Source organism: Dendropsophus ebraccatus, chromosome 13 (assembly GCF_027789765.1).
Source record: "Dendropsophus ebraccatus isolate aDenEbr1 chromosome 13, aDenEbr1.pat, whole genome shotgun sequence".
In the NCBI taxonomy this organism is placed as follows: domain Eukaryota; kingdom Metazoa; phylum Chordata; class Amphibia; order Anura; family Hylidae; genus Dendropsophus; species Dendropsophus ebraccatus.
Genome location: NC_091466.1, coordinates 51748537 through 51765175, shown reverse-complemented (window position 1 = coordinate 51765175; position 16639 = coordinate 51748537). Strand labels below are relative to the sequence as shown.

Below are 16639 nucleotides of genomic sequence, written 5' to 3'. Positions count from 1 at the left end.
GCATAGAGAAGCATGCAGCTTTGCAGTGCCACTCCACTAATTCAGAAGAGTCTTAAAGTGTCACGGTCGTTAAATTTTTTTTGCAGAAATCAATAGTACAGGCGATTTTAAGAAACTTTGTAATTGGGTTTATAAGCCGAAAAATGCATTTTTATTATGAAAAAGCACCTTGAAGCTCTCCCCCCTGTCTTCATTGTTTTCTATGAAGAGGGGAGGAGTGGAGGGAGATGAGGCACCAAAACAGGACAACAAAGAGTTAAAGGGAAACAATCATGCCAAAAATCGCCCTAATGATAAGGAAACGTGCTGGCTTCCCAAACATCCCCCTGTACCCTCTGTGCCCCCCCTCTATTAGACCGTATTCTTACTTTTATTATGTCCCGCACTGTATCTAAATGCCGGCAAGTAGTCACGGTGGGCGTATCTAGTCATGGTCCTGGGCGGTGGAATCGCTGAAATCACGCCCAGGACCATGACTAGATACGCCCACCTTGACTTCTTGCCCGGCATTTACATACAGCGTGGGACATCATAAAAGTAAGAAAACGGTCTAATAGAGGAGGTCACGGAGGGTACAGAGGGATGTTTGGGAAGCGTGCTGGGTGATGTGCCAGCTCGTTTCCTTATCATTAGGGTGATTTTGGGCGCGATTGGTTCCCTTTAATTTACAGCGACATCACCAGGCTATCTCCTCTGACCTCTGAATACTGGCTTTTAGCCTTCCTGCTGTGTAATCCTTTGTTCTCTGCTCTCTGCTGCCAACTAATCTCCCTCCTCCCCCCTTCCCTCTCCATAGCACAGACAGGGCTCGACTAATGTAAAACAGTCGAGATTTCCTGATAATGAGCAGTGAATGAGGGAGGGGGACTGGGGAAAGTCTTTTTAAATGCAGATAATGGCATATTTGCCTAATAAACCCAATTAAACAGTTTCTTAAAATCTCCTGGACTATTGATTTCGGCAAAAAAAAAAAATTAATTTTTAACGACAGTGACACTTTAACCTCTTAAGGACATAGGACGTACCGGTACGTCCTATGTCCTCACTTGCACTTCAAAGCGGGGCCGCGCGGCGGCCCCGCTTTGAAGTGCCGCGATCCCGGGTGCCGCGTGTAGCCCGGGACCGCCGCTATTAGCGGGCACGGTCTGATCGCCGTGCCCGCGAATTAGCTAATCGGAGGCAGCTGTCAAAGTTGACAGCTGCCTCCGATTACCGGAGGCAACGTTTCCCTGGTGTCTAGTGGGGGAGATCGCTCCTCCGGGACCTTGTCCCGGAGGAGCGATCTCCGTTACTGATGCCGGCCGAGGACGTGTCCAAGATGGCGCCGTCCTCGGCTCGGCACTCGTTCGTTTTCGGCTGCAGCAGCCGAAAGCAAACGAGTGCCGATCTCATGGATCTCTGCAGCATATCTATGCTGCAGAGATCTCAATGAGAGATCAAAGTATATATACTAGAAGTCCCCCAGGGGGGCTTCTAGTATATGTGTAAAAAAAAAAAAAAAAAAGTGTTGTTAATAGTAAAAAGCCCCCTCCCCTAATAAAAGTCTGAATCACCCCCCTTTTCCCAGGTTTTAAATAAAAGTAAACAAATAAATAAATAAATAAATAAACATGTTTGCTATCGCCGCGTGCGTAATCGCCTGAACTATTAATTAATCACATTCATGATCTCGTACGGTAAACGGCGTCAGCGCAAAAAAATCCCAAAGTGCAAAATTGCGCATTTTTGGTCGCACCAAATCCAGAAAAAAATGTAATATAAAGCGATCAAAAAGTCGTATATGCGCAATCAAGGTACCGATAGAAAGATCACATCATGGCGCAAAAAATGACACCTCGCACAGCCCCATAGACCAAAGGATAAAAGCGCTATAAGCCTGGGAATGGAGCGATTTTAAGGCACGTATATTGGTTAACAACGGTTTGAATTTTTTACAGGCCATCAGATACAATATAAGTTATACATGTTATATATCGTTTTAATCGTAACGACTTAAGGAACATGCATAACAAGTCAGTTTTACCACAGGGCGAATGGCGTAAAAACACATTTCCCCCAAATAAAAGAAATGCGTTTTTTTTTTCAATTTCACCACATTTGAATTTTTTTTTTGTTTCGCAGTGTACTTTATGCAAAAATTCTGCCTGTAATTGCAAAGTACAATTAGTGAAGCAAAAAATAAGGGGTCATGTGGGTTTCTAGGTGGAAAAATGCAAGTGCTATGACCTTTTAAACACAAGGAGGAAAAACCGAAAACGTAAAAACGAAAATGGGCCATGTCCTTAAAGGGTTAAATGGAGGATCTCCCGCCTTTACAGCAGAATCCCCTAGAAGGGTAGTTTCAAATTCCCTAAACCAGCCTACCTTTGCACATATACAATGATAGGAATAAGAGATCCAGGCAAGGTCACATAAGGCTATGCTCTATATAAGCTACCTTAGACTGGCAGGGAGGCAACTGTAAGCAATCAGCTGTTTGAAGTCGCTTCTTCAATGTTTACTTGCCTCACTATACTATTAGTAGCAGCCGTGTTACAAACTGATTGTTGGGGGCCCACAGGATAGGCCATCACTTTCTTCGGACTAGATAACCCCATTAAGATTTTGGGCCATATGCCAAGCTAGATTAGTTGTTCCTGACACGCTACATGCCATTCTTTAGTGTACATACCATAGAGCTCCCACAGCGGAAGCGTCTGACATACTCTTAGCTATCTGCCTTACATAAGGGCAAACTTTTTCAATCACAGAGAGAAAATCTTTCTAAGACGTAGTCACATCCCAGGACAGGAACTCTTTACGACCTGCAATACCTTGGTGTAGGAATAAGAGCTACTTCAGTAAGGACGAACAGCATAGAGAGTTAATAAAGGTCCAAAAAACATATGCTATCAACAGGACTACTAAAAATACACCAGAGGAAAGCAGACAAGCTGTCACTTGCATGCAGACTTGTAAACGCATCACTTGCTACCCGACCTCACACCAGCAAGGCTTCATTTACAGCACTACTGTGGCTTGAAAGAAACATTTCATACCACATGAACTTTTTTTCACATTTTTTCAAGTTACACTCCCTAACCTTGTATGTATTTTATGTGATAAATTAAGTATCAAATAATTGTGACATGTGAAGAGAATGATTACTGGAGGTCGATTAGTCTCTTTTGCCCAGAAGTTGCACCTTAGTTATAAAGTCAGGAGCTGCAAGTCTTCGTGCCAAGTGTAAGGATCTGTAAGTGTGTTAGGATCTGCATTGTCTTGACTGTATCTAAAATGGGAAAGAATTATTTGATCCGCTGCCAGTTTTGCAAAGAATGGAGAGGTGTGTAATTGTTATCATAGGTACACATCAACTGTGAGAGACAGGATCTAAAATCACACAATGTTCAAATAATTAATTTGCATTTTATTGCATAAATAAAAGAACTCCCTTCGGGTAAGGGTGATTCAGGAATCAGCCCAGATCTGAACAAAAGGACCTGGTCAATGACCTGGCCAGATCTGGGACCATAGGCTCAAAGATTACTGAATCATACTAGGGCTAAGCAATTAATCAAATTCAGATAAGTCAACCTTAATTTGAAAAAATAAATAAATTGATTAAAAAAAGTTTTGAAAAAATTACTGACAAATTACTAAAAAAAAAAAACTTTCAAAAACAGCAGTGTATCAAATACTTATTTTCCTCACTGTGGTCAGGGCTGAAGTGGCTTTTGCAAATTTTTTTTTTACTGTTCATCAAATTCATAATAGTTAGGCATGAAGGACTTGTCACCATTAGTTTTCAACTGTCTGTGTTGTGAGTTTCATAATTGTCAAAAAGTTGCAAAGTCCTGAGCAGACCAAGCAGTAAAAGTTTGATAAAAACTTGCAACAGATATCTGGATGACTTAAAGGGGTATTCCAGGGAAAATCAATAATTTAGCAAAGGAAAGTGTTAACCAAAGTTAACCCTTTCCTAACATACTTACCTGTTGTTTATTGGCCCCCCAAGGAGATCTCCGGTCCGGTCACGTGATCTTGCAGCTTGTGGCTCGGATCCTCTTCTCCTTCCGGTCCGGTGACGTCACCACCCGGCCGGCGTCGCTCTCCGTCTCATTAGCAGCAGAGCACTGAACCCTGACTGGCTTGGTAGCGTGTAGCCAATCAGGGCTCAGTGCTCTGCATCCCCACCACGCTTCAGAGTGGGGGTCCCCCAAGGCTGCAGTAAATTATCAGGGGTCGTCGGGCTCAGTGCCGGTCACCAGTTACATGGGCCGGCACTGCACTACAGCAGGTAAATGCGGGGTCTAGCATCCATCATCACTCCGCAGAAACCCCCCCCGCCCCCCGTCCCCTGTGTCAGCGATGCCGACCGAGTCCCCGGAGGGGATGCGGCGGGCGGCATTACTTCATTCATAGCTACCAGACACCCGGCCGCCCGCCGCATCCCTTCCCCCCAGGGACTCAGGGTCGGCATCGGTGGGGAAGTAATGTGTATCGGCTGCTGATCCCCCCCGGCTCCCCTCACTGTGTCCCTGTCAGAGATCGCTCACCCCCACCCCCGGAGCGTGCTGCTGGCCCCAATCTCTGCACTGGTCTGAAGCACCTGTACTCAGCTGACAGGCTCTGTGTACAGAGCAAGAAATGTCTCCTGCCTCACTCACACAGAGCCTGTCGGCTGAGTACAGGTGCTTGAGACCAGTGCAGAGATCGGGGCCAGCAGCACGCTCCGGGGGTGGGGGTGAGCGATCTCTGACAGGGACACAGGGAGGGGGGAAAGTCCTACAAAGTAATGTGTATCGGCAGCTGATCCCCCCCGGCTCCCCTCACTGTGTCCCTGTCAGAGATCGCTCACCCCCACCCCCGGAGCGGAGCGTGCTGCTGGCCCCGATCTCGGCATTGGTCTGAAGCACCTGTACTCAGCTGACAGGCTCTGTGTACAGAGCAAGAAATCTCTCCTGCCTCACTCACACAGAGCCTGTCAGCTGAGTACAGGTGCTTCAGACCAGTGCAGAGATCGGGGCCAGCAGCACGCTCCGGGGGTGGGTGTGAGCGATCTCTGACAGGGACACAGGGAGGGGGGCCGGGGGGGATCAGCAGCCGATACACATTACTTTGTAGGACTTTCCCCCCTCCCTGTGTCCCTGTCAGAGATCGCTCACCCCCACCCCCGGAGCGTGCTGCTGGCCCCCGATCTCTGCACTGGTCTCAAGCACCTGTACTCAGCCGACAGGCTCTGTGTGAGTGAGGCAGGAGAGATTTCTGTCTTGCTCCGTACACAGCGCCTGTCAGCTGAGTACAGGTGCTTCAGACCAGTGCAGAGATCGGGGCCAGCAGCACGCTCCGGGGGTTGGGGGTGAGTGATCTCTGACAGGGACACAGTGAGGGGAGCCGGGGGGGGATCAGCAGCCGATACACATCACTTCCCCACCGATGCCGACCCGGAGTCCCTGGGGGGAAGGGATGCGGCGGGCGGCCGGGTGTCTGGTAGCTATGAATGAAGTAATGCCGCCCGCCGCATCCCCTCCCGGGACTCGGTCGGCATCGCTGACAAGGTGGGGGGGTTCTGCGGAGTAATGATTGACGCCAGACCCCGCATTCACCTGCTGTAGTGCAGTGCCAGCCCATATAACTGGTGACCGGCACTGAGCCCGACGACCCCTGATAATTTACTGCAGCCTCAGGGGACCCCCACTCTGAAGCGTGGTGGGGATGCAGAGCACTGAGCCCTGATTGGCTACACGCTACCAAGCCAGTCAGGGTTCAGTGCTCTGCTGCTAATGAGACGGTGAGCGACGCCGGCCGGGTGGTGACGTCACCAGACCGGAAGGAGAAGAGGATCAGAGCCACAAGCTGCAATATCACGTGACCGGACCGGAGATCTCCTTGGGGGGCCAATAAACAACAGGTAAGTATATTAGGAAAGGGTTAACCTTGGTTAAACCTTTCCTTTGCTAAATTATTGATTTTCCCTGGAATACCCCTTTAAAATTTGTAACAACTTTGTAATGCTGGGAGGATTATGGCCATATTACACAGCTTGATGACTTACTGTGCCTATATACAGCTCGATAATCATGCAGCAAGGACTGTATATATATTGTTAGAGATGTCCGTGCAGCACTTGTAAAGTAATAAACTTATACATACCTCTCCATGCTCCCTGATGTCCTGCTAGCTTCGGCCTGCTCCCCAGTGTCTGAAGTGACAGGTTGCTCAACCAATCACCGGGACAGTGCTGCAGTTAGTGAGTGACCTGTCATTTCAGACACAGAGGGAGGCGGGCCAAAGCTAGCAGGAAGCATGGAGAGGTACGTATAGGTTTAGCTTTACTGTCATTTTTTTTTCAAACAGCCATTGGCTGCGCATCACTGTCACATGTAGCGATACGTAGTGGATGGTAGGGATGCACGATGCACCGAAATATCGATACTACTATCGATATTTCGGGCAAAAAAACCGTTCGATACCAGGATTTCCTGGTATCGAAACTTTAAGTTAAGCAGAGAACACGGTGGGCGGCTAGCTGAGCGCCGGCCGTGTTCTCTATGTGCCTCCCCCTGCCCCCTGCAGTCTCCTCCTCTGCTCTCCCTCCCTCCGCTCCCATTGGCGCCAATTTCAAATAGCCGGCACTTAGCTATTGCTAGTGCCGGCTATTTAAGTATATAGATGCCGCTGTCACACTGACAGCGGCATCTGACCCCTCCTGAGCCCGCTCCATATACAGCGGGGGTCGGCTACTGTGTGTAACAGACCCCCGCTGCTGGTGTCTCTCTGATAACAGAGTCCGGCTCCGCCAGACTCTGTTATCAGAGAGATGATTTATGCGGAGGAGCCGGAGCTGCACGGAGAGCGGCTGGAGAGGGAGAGCGGGAGAGGAGGACGTGGGGAGAAGGCTGGAGGGAGAGCGGGAGGTCCGGGAGAGAGGACGGAGGAGAAGGCTGGAGGGAGAGCGGGATGTCCGGGAGAGGAGCCGGAGCTGCACAGAAGAGAGCGGGAGGTCACGGAGAGAGGAGGACGGAGAAGGCTGGAGGTGGGGAGGATGAAGAGGGATAGCGGGGGTCTGTGAGATCCGGGGGAAGTGCAGCACATGTGAGGATCCAGCCGGCTGGCAGGTGGGGGAGGTGGCCGGGGCTGAGAGGAGCAGATAAGATCGGCTGTAGTGTGTGGGATCCTGTGTAACCTCCTCTTCTCTTCCTCCGCAATCTTGGTAACTGGTGCAGCAGAGCTGTCTTAGTGATATCTGATGTAGCAGAGCTGTCTTAGTGATAGCTGATGCAGCAGAGCTGTCTTAGTGATAGCTGATGCAGCAGAGCTGTCTTAGTGATAGCTGATGCAGCAGAGCTGTCTTAGTGATAGCTGATGCAGCAGAGCTGTCTTAGTGATAGCTGATGCAGCAGAGCTGTCTTAGTGATAGCTGATGCAGCAGAGCTGTCTTAGTGATAGCTGATGTAGCAGAGCTGTCTTAGTGATAGCTGATGCAGCAGAGCTGTCTTAGTGATAGCTGATGCAGCAGAGCTGTCTTAGTGATAGCTGATGCAGCAGAGCTGTCTTAGTGATATCGGATGCAGCAGAGCTGTCTTAGTGATATCGGATGTAGCAGAGCTGTCTTAGTGATATCGGATGTAGCAGAGCTGTCTTAGTGTTATCTGATGTAGCAGAGCTGTCTTAGTGATAGCTGATGTAGCAGAGCTGTCTTAGTGATAGCTGATGTAGCAGAGCTGTCTTAGTGATAGCTGATGCAGCAGAGCTGTCTTAGTGATAGCTGATGCAGCAGAGCTGTCTTAGTGATAGCTGATGCAGCAGAGCTGTCTTAGTGATAGCTGATGCAGCAGAGCTGTCTTAGTGATAGCTGATGCAGCAGAGCTGTCTTAGTGATAGCTGATGCAGCAGAGCTGTCTTAGTGATATCGGATGCAGCAGAGCTGTCTTAGTGATATCGGATGCAGCAGAGCTGTCTTAGTGATAGCTGATGCAGCAGAGCTGTCTTAGTGATAGCTGATGCAGCAGAGCTGTCTTAGTGATATCGGATGTAGCAGAGCTGTCTTAGTGATATCGGATGCAGCAGAGCTGTCTTAGACAGATATCACTAACTTTATTTTTAACACAATAAAATAAAAATAGGCCAAAAATTGGTATCAATGTAATAGTGCAGGGGTATTATATTTCTACCATTTTTTTTTTTTTTCTTTTATACTTTACTAAGTATCGAACTGGTATTGAGTATCGAAATAAAAAAGTTAGTATCGGTATCGAACTCAAAATTCTGGTATCGTGACATCACTAGTGGATGGTGGATGATTTTTGGTCAGGACCAAAAGACACAATCAGCCAATGATCGCTGCCATTGGTTAATCATTGTCTTTATGACACTGAGCGATTTTCTGCTGAATTGGCCAAAAGGTTAAGTTCACACTACGGAATCCGCATGGTTAAGTTCCAGCTCCATAGACACCATTCTATGGCTGGGTGGATTCCACATTCCGCCAAAAGAATTGACATGTCACTTCTTTCGTCAGAATGTGGAATCCATCCGGCCATAGAATGGTGTCTATGGCATGGGCGGAGAGGCCCATCACATCATTCACTCTTTTTCTGGGATCAGATGGTGTCAGGGTCCATTTACACAGAAAGATTATCTGACAGATTATCTGCCAAACATTTAAAGCCAAAGCCAGGAATGGATTTGGAAAAAGGAGAAATCTCAGGCTTTCCTTTATGACCTGATCCCTGTTTATAGTCTGTTTCTGGCTTTGACTTCAAATCTTTGGCAGATAATCTGTCACATAATCTCTCTGTGTAAATGGACCCTAAAGGATCGTAGTAACGATTGTAACTAACGACTATTGTTCTGTGTAATATGGTGAACAATTTTATTAGCAACCTGACCTCAGATTAACCCTTCCAAGAAGCTACAATGTTGCAGATAAAGACTGCCAGGGACTGGTTTACATCAGCTGTCTCAGAAAGGAGTGGGGAGGCAGAAAGAAAAGATCACACACAATTTTTTTTATGTCTTCATCAGAAAGCAGAAGCTCAAAACTGGGGGAAGGAGACTAAAAAGGTAATGACATGTAAGGAATGAATTGTTAGTCACCAGGAAGGGAGTGCTCCCCTGACCTCAGAGCGCCAATAGGGACCATCCACCCATTCTTCATTGGAAGGAACGGGCCAGCTCAGCGTTATGGTGAAGGGGCCTTGCTCTTTACGGTGCTCTAGACCCAGGATTAAACAGCAAGAGAGCAGCGCCGAGGAGGAAGGTAAGACATATACCTACCCCCTTACTGCCCTGTGCGCAATTGGGGATATCAGCAGGTTAGATATTTCTAACCTGCTGGTAGTTCCCCTTTAAACTGCCATGTGGGGTCATAAGGATGTGTTTACACAGACTATTAAAACCAAAGCCAGGAATGGATATGATAAGAAATCTCAGTCTTCCCTTTATGACCTACTCTCTGTATAGTCTGTTCCTGGCTTTGGTCTGTATAATCTGTCAGATAAAGCTGTCTGTGTAAACACACTCTAAAGAAAGGAACAAGGTCAAATAAGGTGCAAACAGGTCAGACGCTGGTTTTACAAGAAGGGATCCTTCCTGGATTGTCCTCTGTGTACAAAGGTGTGGAATCAAAAGTATTTTTCACATTTTCCCACGTTACCTTTACAGACAAATGTATTTTATGTGATAGACCACCATAACATAAGGAAGACACATAAGGGGTCCTACGGGACAAGGAGGACATATATAGCAAAAGGGGGAACACAGGGCACATACAGCAGAAAGGGGGGGGGGGGGGACACACAGCATAAGGGGGACGCGCACACACACACACAGCCTAAGGGGGACGCACACACACACACACACAGCCTAAGGGGGACGGACACGCACACGCGCACACGCACACGCACACGCACACACAGCATAAGGGGGACGGACGCGCGCGCACGCACGCACACACACACACACACACACACACACACACACACACACACACACACACACACACAGCATAAGGGGGGCACAGGACACACACAGCATAAGGGGGGCACAGGACACACAGCATAAGGGGGGCACAGGACACACACAGCATAAGGGGGGCACAGGACACACACAGCATAAGGGGGGCACAGGACACACACAGCATAAGGGGGGCACAGGACACACACAGCATAAGGGGGGCACAGGACACACAGCATAAGGGGGGCACAGGACACACACAGCATAAGGGGGGCACAGGACACACACAGCATAAGGGGGGCACAGGACACACACAGCATAAGGGGGGCACAGGACACACACAGCATAAGGGGGGGGGGACACACACACAGCATAAGGGGGGGGACACACACACAGCATAAGGGGGGGGACACACACACAGCATAAGGGGGGGGACACACACACAGCATAAGGGGGGGGACACACACACAGCATAAGGGGGGGGACACACACAGCATAAGGGGGGGGACACACACAGCATAAGGGGGGGGACACACACAGCATAAGGGGGGGGACACACACAGCATAAGGGACACACACACACAGCATAAGGGGGGCACAGGACACACACAGCATAAGGGGGGCACAGGACACACACAGCATAAGGGGGGCACAGGACACATACAGCATAAGGGGGGGGGGACACACACACAGCATAAGGGGGGGGACACACACACACAGCATAAGGGGGGGGACACACACAGCATAAGGGGGGGGACACACACAGCATAAGGGGGGGGACACACACAGCATAAGGGGGGGGGACACACACAGCATAAGGGACACACACACACACACAGCATAAGGGGGGCACAGGACACACACAGCATAAGGGGGGCACAGGACACACACAGCATAAGGGGGGCACAGGACACACACAGCATAAGGGGGGCACAGGACACACACAGCATAAGGGGGGCACAGGACACATACAGCATAAGGGGGGGGGACACACACACAGCATAAGGGGGGGGACACACACAGCATAAGGGGGGGGACACACACAGCATAAGGGGGGGGACACACACAGCATAAGGGGGGGGACACACACAGCATAAGGGACACACACACACACACAGCATAAGGGGGGACACACACACAGCATAAGGGGGACACACACACACACAGCATAAGGGGGGGACACAGGACACATACAGCATAAGGGGGGGACACATACAGCATAAGGGGGGGACACATACAGCATTAGGGGGGCACAGGACACACATAGCATAAGGGGGGGGACACACATACAGCATAAGGGGGGACACACATACAGCATAAGGGGGGACACACATACAGCATAAGGGGGGCACAGCACACATACAGCATAAGGGGGGCACAGCACACATACAGCATAAGGGGGGCACAGCACACATACAGCATAAGGGGGGCACAGCACACATACAGCATAAGGGGGGCACAGCACACATACAGCATAAGGGGGGCACAGCACACATACAGCATAAGGGGGGCACAGCACACATACAGCATAAGGGGGGCACAGCACACATACAGCATAAGGGGGGCACAGCACACATACAGCATAAGGGGGGCACAGCACACATACAGCATAAGGGGGGCACAGGACACATACAGCATAAGGGGGGCACAGCACACATACAGCATAAGGGGGGCACAGCACACATACAGCATAAGGGGGGCACAGCACACATACAGCATAAGGGGGGCACAGCACACATACAGCATAAGGGGGGCACAGCACACATACAGCATAAGGGGGGGACACACATACAGCATAAGGGGGGGACACACATACAGCATAAGGGGGGACACATACAGCATTGGGGGGCACAGGACACACATAGCATAAGGGGGGGGACACACATACAGCATAAGGGGGGGACACACATACAGCATAAGGGGGGGACACACATACAGCATAAGGGGGGCACGGGACACATACAGCATAAGGGGGGCACGGGACACATACAGCATAAGGGGGGCACGGGACACATACAGCATAAGGGGGGCACGGGACACATACAGCATAAGGGGGGCACGGGACACATACAGCATAAGGGGGGCACGGGACACATACAGCATAAGGGGGGCACGGGACACATACAGCATAAGGGGGGGACACACATACAGCATAAGGGGGGGACACACATACAGCATAAGGGGGGGACACACATACAGCATAAGGGGGGGACACACATACAGCATAAGGGGGGGACACACATACAGCATAAGGGGGGGACACACATACAGCATAAGGGGGGGACACACATACAGCATAAGGGGGGGACACACATACAGCATAAGGGGGGGACACACATACAGCATAAGGGGGGGACACACATACAGCATAAGGGGGGGACACACATACAGCATAAGGGGGGGACACACATACAGCATAGGGGGGGGGACACATACAGCATAAGGGGGGGGGGACACACATACAGCATAAGGGGGGGGACACACATACAGCATAAGGGGGGGGACACACATACAGCATAAGGGGGGGACACAGGACACATACAGCATAAGGGGGGGCACAGGACACATACAGCATAAGGGGGGCACAGGACACATACAGCATAAGGGGGGCACAGGACACATACAGCATAAGGGGGGCACAGGACACATACAGCATAAGGGGGGCACAGGACACATACAGCATAAGGGGGGCACAGGACACACACAGCATAAGGGGGGGACACACATACAGCATAAGGGGGGGGCACAGGACACATACAGCATAAGGGGGGGCACAGGACACATACAGCATAAGGGGGGGGACACACATACAGCATAAGGGGGGCACAGGACACATACAGCATAAGGGGGGCACAGGACACATACAGCATAAGGGGGGGGACACACATACAGCATAAGGGGGGGGACACACATACAGCATAAGGGGGGGGACACACATACAGCATAAGGGGGGGGACACACATACAGCATAAGGGGGGCACAGGACACATACAGCATAAGGGGGGCACAGGACACATACAGCATAAGGGGGGCACAGGACACATACAGCATAAGGGGGGCACAGGACACATACAGCATAAGGGGGGCACAGGACACATACAGCATAAGGGGGGGGACACACATACAGCATAAGGGGGGGGACACACATACAGCATAAGGGGGGGGACACACATACAGCATAAGGGGGGGGACACACATACAGCATAAGGGGGGCACAGGACACATACAGCATAAGGGGGGCACAGGACACATACAGCATAAGGGGGGCACAGGACACATACAACATAAGGGGGGCACAGCACACATACAACATAAGGGGGGCACAGGACACATACAGCATAAGGGGGGCACAGGACACATACAGCATAAGGGGGGCACAGGACACATACAGCATAAGGGGGGCACAGGACACATACAGCATAAGGGGGGCACAGGACACATACAGCACAGGACAGGCGGGGTGTGTAACATTAGGGGTCCCACAGGACACACAGCATTGTGTCTCCTATAAAGTAATAATGTTCCAGCCAGGGGACCTGACAGCCGACCGCAGGATCAGGTATACAGCGCACAGCTGTGTCTGTCACTCTCAGATAACGCACCGGCAGCTCTCAGTGTGTACAGCAGCCTCTGTCTCTCTCACGTTATATGACGCTACCGCCGCCCTTACCTGACCCCGCACCGTGCCCGCAGGTATCCCGCTCCCCGCAGGGTTATTCAGCGACACTCCCGCCAGGCAGACCTGTACGATTTCACCGACAAACACAGCCACTTCCGCTTCCGGCCATCGGTGCGTAAAACATGGCGTCCCGCGTGACACGGTTGCCATGGAGACCAGACCAGGACTAGGAGCCGTCCCCTATAGCTCACCCCAGCCTTATGTCAGGGACGCGCATTCCTCGTCGGGTAGCTGTGCTTACATGGATTCGCTCTGGAATGTCCCGGCGCTCCGCATTGCGCTTAACCTTTGTCGGCTGAATCACATGCAACATGAAGGACCTGTCATGGCACCATGAAGGACCTGTCATGACGTCATGGCCATGTGACCAGCCTCTTGTGTGGGCGGAGCTACGCTCAATTGTGTTACCTGGCTTTCCTAGCAGCACAGAGCAGCTGGGTAGTGTGGTCTGTTGTCCTGCAGGGACAGAGGGCAGTGACTGTAATGCGATGTTCTGCCGTCACAGGAGGCTGTGACTACTGGTATGCAATGTTCTGCAGTGATAGGGGCTGTGACAACTGGTATGCAATGTTCTGCAGTGATAGGGGCTGTGACTACTGATATGCAATGTTCTGCAGTGATGGGGCATGTGACTACTGATATGCAATGTTCTGCAGTGATGGGGCATGTGACTACTGGTATGCAATGTTCTGCAGTGATAGGGGCTGTGACTACTGCTATGCAATGTTCTGCAGTGATAGGGGCTGTGACTACTGGTATGCAATGTTCTGCAGTGATAGGGAGTGTGACTACTGCTATGCAATGTTCTGCAGTGATAGGGGCTGTGACTACTGCTATGCAATGTTCTGCAGTGATAGGGACTGTGACAACTGGTATGCAATGTTCTGCAGTGATAGGGGCTGTGACTACTGATATGCAATGTTCTGCAGTGATGGGGCATGTGACTACTGATATGCAATGTTCTGCAGTGATGGGGCATGTGACTACTGGTATGCAATGTTCTGCAGTGATAGGGGCTGTGACTACTGCTATGCAATGTTCTGCAGTGATAGGGGCTGTGACTACTGGTATGCAATGTTCTGCAGTGATAGGGAGTGTGACTACTGCTATGCAATGTTCTGCAGTGATAGGGGCTGTGACTACTGCTATGCAATGTTCTGCAGTGATAGGGGCTGTGACTACTGGTATACAATGTTCTGCAGCGTTAGGGACTGTGACAACTGGTATGCAATGTTCTGCAGTGATAGGGGCTGTGACTACTGTTATGCAATGTTCTGCAGTGATAGGGGCTGTGACTACTGATATGCAATGTTCTGCAGTGATGGGGCATGTGACTACTGGTATGCAATGTTCTGCAGTGATAGGGGCTGTGACTACTGCTATGCAATGTTCTGCAGTGATAGGGGCTGTGACTACTGGTATGCAATTTTCTGCAGTGATAGGGAGTGTGACTACTGCTATGCAATGTTCTGCAGTGATAGGGGCTGTGACTACTGCTATGCAATGTTCTGCAGTGATAGGGGCTGTGACTACTGTTATGCAATGTTCTGCAGTGATAGGGGCTGTGACTACTGCTATGCAATGTTCTGCAGTGATAGGGGCTGTGACTACTGTTATGCAATGTTCTGCAGTGATAGGGAGTGTGACTACTGCTATGCAATGTTCTGCAGTGATAGGGGCTGTGACTACTGCTATGCAATGTTCTGCAGTGATAGGGGCTGTGACTACTGCTATGCAATGTTCTGCAGTGATAGGGGGTGTGACTACTGGTATGCAATGTTCTGCAGTGATAGGGGCTGTGACTACTGGTATGCAATGTTCTGCAGTGATAGGGGCTGTGACTACTGCTATGCAATGTTCTGCAGTGATAGGGGCTGTGACTACTGTTATGCAATGTTCTGCAGTGATAGGGGCTGTGACTACTGCTATGCAATGTTCTGCAGTGATAGGGGCTGTGACGACTGGTATGCAATGTTCTGCAGTGATAGGGGCTGTGACTACTGGTATGCAATGTTCTGCAGTGATAGGGGCTGTGACTACTGCTATGCAATGTTCTGCAGTGATAGGGGGTGTGACTACTGATATGCAATGTTCTGCAGTGATAGGGGGTGTGACTACTGGTATGCAATGTTCTGCAGTGATAGGGGCTGTGACTACTTCTATGCAATGTTCTGCAGTGATAGGGGCTGTGACTACTGCTATGCAATGTTCTGCAGTGATAGGGGCTGTGACTACTGGTATACAATGTTCTGCAGTGATAGGGGCTGTGACTACTGGTATGCAATGTTCTGCAGTGGTAGGGAGTGTGACTACTGCTATGCAATGTTCTGCAGTGATAGGGGCTGTGACTACTGGTAAGCAATGTTCTGCAGTGATAGGGGGTGTGACTACTGCTATGCAATGTTCTGCACTAATAGAGGCTGTGACTACTGGTATGCAATGTTCTGCAGTGATAGGGGCTGTGACTACTGGTATGCAATGTTCTGCAGTGATAGGGGCTGTGACTACTGTTCTGCGACATTCTGCAGGTTTTTTTCAGATCTTAATATTTCCCTTGTATTGTGAAGCATACAACCACCACCATGTTGGAAAGTTGCAGCAAAAACACAAAAAATGTGTGAAAAATGTAGTATAAATTCAACACGTGAACAACCTAAAGACTTCACATCTTCATAAAACATCCCAATTGTAAAGGGCAAACCACTTTATCCTCCTGGCAATATATCTCTGCTCATATCTTAGAACTGCTCATAGTGTAACATGTGCTCGACCACATTTTTGTGTACGTAAAAAAATAAAGCATTTTGATCTTTTTTTTTTTTTTTTTTTTTTAATAATGGAAGTCAATAGAAAAACGGATCCACTCAAATGCATCTGCTTTTCCATGCGTTTTTTTTTATCCATTTTCTGTAAGGTTTTAATTCACACGTCCATAGAATTCTGTCCGTACACGGGTGGTGTTCTGAGGACTGGAAGCTCCCAGCATAATGATTAATTATGTAGTTGGGAGCTCCTGAATAG

General features: G+C 49.8%; 1 protein-coding gene across 1 annotated transcript in view; it reads right to left on the bottom strand.

The window, feature by feature from the left end:
• The window catches only part of ZNF106 (zinc finger protein 106), a 72201-nt gene extending 58492 nt beyond the window's left edge, over window positions 1-13709 (bottom strand). The window contains exon 1 of the mRNA XM_069951185.1: window positions 13610-13709. The gene's annotated coding sequence lies outside the window, so the exon portion shown is untranslated. The remainder of the gene's footprint in view (window positions 1-13609) is intronic.
• Window positions 13710-16639: the final 2930 nt, after the last annotated feature.